Source organism: Haliaeetus leucocephalus, unplaced genomic scaffold (assembly GCF_000737465.1).
Source record: "Haliaeetus leucocephalus isolate CR32 unplaced genomic scaffold, Haliaeetus_leucocephalus-4.0 Scaffold1, whole genome shotgun sequence".
Classification (NCBI taxonomy): Eukaryota; Metazoa; Chordata; class Aves; order Accipitriformes; family Accipitridae; genus Haliaeetus; species Haliaeetus leucocephalus.
The window spans coordinates 14,394,164-14,400,178 of NW_010972437.1; positions in this window are offsets into that span (position 1 = coordinate 14,394,164).

A 6,015-nucleotide genomic window follows, 5' to 3' on the forward strand; every position below is an offset into this window, starting at 1 on the left:
AGAGTATGCAGTCATAACCTCCAAAGTAATTTTTACTTAGACGTACCACTAAGTTGTCACTTCGAGTCTTGAATAACCATTTCGTATGAAATTAGATACAGTTAATTAGAAGACAGTGAAACCATAGGAAAGAAAAAAAACCATCACAAGTCATACTCGACATGTAAGGAGATGGTTATTTTGCTAGAACAATGTGTAACAGATTGCTTTTACGGAGTATTTTCCCCATTTTGATGTCAAGAGCATCCCTGATTTCTAGGTTATATTGTGAAATTTCAAACAAGGGAAAAATGGGAGTTTCTCTTCAAACACCCTCACCTGGTCTCCCCCTTGGCTGCCACAGGTGGAAGGAATATTCACAGTCAGGGATGAAATTAACCAAGAAGAAATCGTCTGGAACACTACAGTTCCCATTGCCAAATATATGTGACCTAATCAGTGTTCACATCACCCCTGTAAGAAATCCATCTGAGAAATTCCAACATTATGGACAGATAAAAGACAATGAAGTCACAAAGACCATATACCAATTTAGTGCTCAATAAATGCCTGGAATTCAGAAATTCCCCACTCCAGTCAGAGACACCAATTGCCTCCCAAAGTCCACATTAAGAAATGAGATGCCTAATACATTCCTGAGGTTGAGTAGAAGTTTATAAAGCAAATTGGACATAATTAAGGAGAAAGTGTACCCTTAACTAACTGAGGCAAGATCAAGAACAGCTGGAGCCTGCTGAGAGGACACGCAGCTGCCACCACGCCACCCACAGCACTGCAGAGGCAAGCCCTGCTGATACTTATCCAGGCAAAAAGTTTGCCTAGGACTGATGACATGCTAGACTTGCTGAGGAGGACACACAACCTAGCACGACGGGCTTACTACAGGGTTCTGCCAAATCCCACTGAAAGCAAGAAAAAAAAAAAAGAAATTTACATTCCTCACTGAAACAGAACTTCTTAAATCCCCACAGCTACCTTTAGGACTCATTAATTCCGAGCCAGCTGCACTCTGCTCCATCCAGGAAATTGGACTAGATAACCTCCAGAGCCCACTTCCAACCAAGATTTCTACAGTTATATGTTTAAAAAAAACAATAAATCTGTCAGGAAGCTAGCATATGCTGGGCTAAATGACTACGAGTAAAGAAGACAAGGTTAAGGCAGAGACTCCAGTACTGGCCATACTGTTTAACAATTAGCACATTTCAGAGTTTTGGCCCAGGCCATCTTGTGCTCTCCTGCATATCGCAGGATGAAGCAGGTGCCAGAACCATTCCCAGCAGGCAGGCTGGATGAGGGCACCCGGGTTTTGGCAGAGGGCTGACAGCTTACCCACTGGGGACAAGAACCACACCCTGCCACTTGGCAGCAGAAGCCAGAGAACACTTCCTTAGCCTGCATCTGTTTTTATCTTTTTAATTAATATAGAGATAGTCTCAGTGATGTAGCTGTTATGTTCTGACCCTGTAAGCACAGCACTTCAGTAGATCCTCTGGTTCTTTGCTCACACTTGGTCTAATACCAAGTAGTTTCAATGTCTCCTATGCATCTTATCACTCCATTCAAGCCCCAACACCAGTTTTCTTCCTGGAAAAAACAAAGCGACAGCATGGAGAGGTTTGCAACCGCCTTTTGTCCTGATATGAAGCTAGAGCAGGATAAGGGTGGGTGTAAGAAGCCAAGAGCTACAAAAAAAAAATTTTTTTTAAAATTGATGGGCTCACCAGGTTACAGAGTCTGTAGGACTAATTCAAAATCATAATTCAGCAAACACTGAAGTCTGTCTATAGGAAATCCAGGGACTGAGGTGGCAAGAATATCATGGTTTCATCCCAGTGCAACAGAAAGTTAGTTCTAATTATTTGTTCTGCTTTGCTGACGAAGCATTTTACATTGTCTGCCAGCTCCTAAGCACACCAGGAAGGCGTTATGGGCAGGTTTAAACTTGCCTGTGTAAGTCAAAGCTAGAAACTGTGGAGGCATTATACAACATTTTCATGATACTATTTAATTACAAGGACTAGAACAGAAGTTTTATAATAAGGGAGTTCATTCCCCTATTATGAAGCAAAAGCTCCGAGAAGCACATACATGATTGCACCAAGTTTAATATCTTGTCTCCAGCAGTAGTCAGTATTTAACGCTTCAGTGGAAAGCAATGGGATGAGAAATCCAGCCACAACCACTGCAGATACAAGCCTCTGCTTCCTCATCCTTGCAGTCAATTTCCCCTAAGCATAAGGCTGAAATCTTGCTATACAACATACACAGCCTCTTATAAATTCGACTTGCTCTCCTGAGACAAGAAGTTTCGTATTAGTTTATTGGGGGGAAAAACCCACAACAAAACACATCTCCTGAAACTGTAGCCACGGACCCTTCAAAATCACAGCAGTTTCCATCTTTATGGTATTTTGGACAGTAAGCAGCAGCAGAAACACGCCAGTGTCTAGCAGCATGCTGTACGAGATAGAACTCCACACATACAGGTACTCCCCAAAAAGTGGAAATGGCTGAAGAGAGGTCACCGAGGTCGTCTTGCTGTTTTATAGTGATATTTCCATTTCAGTCACCAATAGCGATGATATTACAAGGGAGGTGCAATGCATCTGCTGATCCTGTACAGAATTAGGAAACGCCTTTATACTTGGGGGGGTGTGAAGGGAGGAAATGGCAGTGGAGAGGCAAATGGAACTGCAGCATGGAGTTACTCATCCCAAAGCTGAGGAGTCTGGCCGACTGCTGCAGTTGCTGGAGAGCACCCGGCGCGTTAGTGCCTATGCTCTCAATCTCACAGCTGTGCAGCCCTCAACAGCCTGCCTCTGGGGAACTCCCCAAGGCAGCACAGCCTCTTGCTGACACTATTCCAGTTTTAATGTGGTAACTAAAGTGTTCATCAGCCAGAACAAGGAAGAGAAAGTGAGCAAAAATCTGTGCGGGTCTGAAAACACTTGTGCACTCAGTTACTATTCAAAGAGATTCTTCCCAATTCTGAGTTAATGATTCCCCGAACAGGACACGGATTCCCATCAGAAGGTATCCAACTCTTGAGAGTAACATACAGGGCGCACTGGTCCCTGACACAGCAGTCTTGAGTCTGCTCTGGGAACTGCTGCCAGATTCCCTAGGGCCAGAAAACAAAAGCGGCGGGAGTGATGCGCAACCCCGACAGGTACACCTTGCCACCCCCCAATTACACCTGCTCAGCCTACCCCCTGCAAGGGCACAGGGGCATACAAATGGTTGATTACTGCCTGTCCACTGAGAAATAGCTCCTTTCCTTTGAGAAACCAGTAACTTTTAAATGGCTCCAATGCCCTTGTCTTTGACCAGTCCTCAGATCAAAACCCCCTTCCTCTGCCCATCTGTCACCAAACTGTCTTCTTCAAAGGCATGTGAGCTTTTTCAGGGTCTCACTTTGAAGCTCCCCTAGCATAAAGGCTGCTTCTGCGCATACCCAGAAGTTACATAGATTTGAGATGCCTGAAAAACTTCATGTCCAGGTCTCCCTGGGAGCCTGAAACTTGGTGTTCTTCCAAGCAAGGTGTCCAGGAACAAAAGGAAAACAGAGTATGAGTGCAGAGCACGTCGAGAAGGAACAGGGACGGAAAGGTTGGGCCAGGCCCAAACCCATGAGTGACTGTTTATGTACCCAAAGGCCGGTAAATACAGTACAGCACTTGGCATGCCACTTGTGCACGCTCCCTTTGGACTACGAATCTTGGCATTATTTTCTATACAGTGAAATGGTCTCCACCTAAGCAAAGGACTAGGGTGCTCTCCGCTAAGCTAGAACTTAGAGGCAGCAATTACTGAAGAACAGATTCAGCTCTCCAGCGTCCTGGTGAGTTCCTTAGCTGCTGAACTACTGTGTAAATTACAGGACACCCATTCAGCAGCAGATCTTTACAAGAAAGATGTTTTAAGAGGAAGAGCGACCTATGCTCTGTTCTTGAAAGGGAAGGTTTTACGCACCTGCTTTCAGGAGCAGGCACTGGACTGTGACCGTGGAGCATAGGGAGCTTTGACAGCAAACAGCTGAGCTGTGGGTCCATGCTGAAGGGTAACCGCCCAGACATTGGGGATTAAAACATTTAACTCTCAGGCACCTAACCTCTAATTGCCTTGCTTCTTATTTCATTAAGGGGACATCACTTCGGGACTAATCCTGAAACCTTACTCAGAAGCAAAAGACCTGCAGTCCTCAATGACCACAGCCTATCCTTACCACAAGAAAAAAAAGTATTTCTGCTCAAAGAGAGTCATTGGAAGGACAGGGTATTTTACAGTCATCTCGACACTGCTAGGAAACATACGGTCCTCCGTACAGTATGTTACTGGACCTCTGCACCAGTAAACGAGCTCTGCTGGCACCGTAATTTTGCCTTGTCTTCAAACACAATGGGATTCCGATCAATTCTAAAACACTTGAAAAGGAAATGTTTGAAAAACAAAGCAGATGTATTAAATAATAGGATCTCTGGGGTAATGATAGATTGGCCTGTTCATTTTCAAAATTCTTTTTCTGAACATTAAGCCCTCTCCCCTTCAATAAAAGGCAATTGGATTCCTTTAATTTACCTTCTGGCCACCTTAAAATCAATTCAGCTCTCTTAACACCCTTCATTACATCTTTAAAACATTAAGTTTGCATATCACAACTAATGTGATCTCAAGATTACAATTTAAATACTTAGTCAGAACTGCCCTATGAGAAAATATACCTTATACTACACAAGACTTGCTTTAACTGGGAAAGCATTAACACTTGGAATTAGAGTGACACGGTATTTAGTTGTAGCCTACACGCTTTCTTTCAAAAATATTTCCAGTCATTATGCCTTCAAATGCGGAGGAAGTGAAGTGAAAGTGTCAACAATGAGACTGCCAAGGGGATGGCCAAAAGAAATGGCTACGACAATTTAAATGGCTAAATAAATATAGGCTAAAAGTCAAGTCAAGGGTAAAGATATAAATTCATACTGCCTCTGGCAGGAATCAATTATGCTGGCTATTCTGACCTCTAAATACGTTCTTCTGTAAAGAGGAACATGAAAAGCTTGCTCTTATTTTCCCACTTTTTGCCCATTTTCTCTCATCTCCTTTGCAAGTCTCATACGTACCTTCATATATGTTTAAACATGGCAAAAATATTTAAAAAGTGAAAAGAGATAAACTGTTTTACCTGTGGTAAAAAACAATGATTATTAAAAGAAATCTTGCAACTACAGTGGTTGAAAAGCACTCTCACTCCCAAGAATTTCAAGGGAAAGACTTGAAATTTTTAGTGGAGACATCTCTCAAATGCCAAAGATGTGCCTAAACCCATGAAAATTTGCCTAAATTAGTCAGGTTTTGAGAATGACAATATGGACTGAATAACAGCACAATGGAAGAGGTAAAACTGGAAAGAGGAAAACAGATGAGAAGGGTTTGAAGTAGAAGGTTATAAAAAAATTAATTTCCTACAGAAGTTGGACTCTGAGCCAAAAATACCGAGTTTCAAGTTTCCTTCACTGTTTAAGAGAAATACAAATGAAACAGCAAAGCCATGCACTGTCACGATCACTGGAGGCCAGCTATAAAGGAGAAGGTAAACAAAACAGATACAAAAAAATATGGGTGTCCTCGAAGTTGAGTGTTACCATGCAGCAGGTACTCCTCTATGCTATGTATCTGAATATACAGCTAAGGATTTGCATTAGCTCAGCTTTTGAACAAGCCAGCACGATAAGCAGAAGTAGATCAGTTGTACTAATACACCCAGCTTCTCAGCAGAACTAATTTGTGAAGCAGAATGCTGCCCTAATACAGTTAGACCATTTGCAGTACTCTTGTGAAATATATTCTTAGCTTCAACAGGCATCTCTGAAGTGTAAATATACATTGCTTTAGTTATCAAAATAAACACACAGTAAAGGGTCATATGATGCCAAAAATTATGCTATTTGCCAATTATCCATTGCTTAGCTCTGCAAATTTTGTTGCTCTTTAACATCGGCCTTCTTCTGTCAT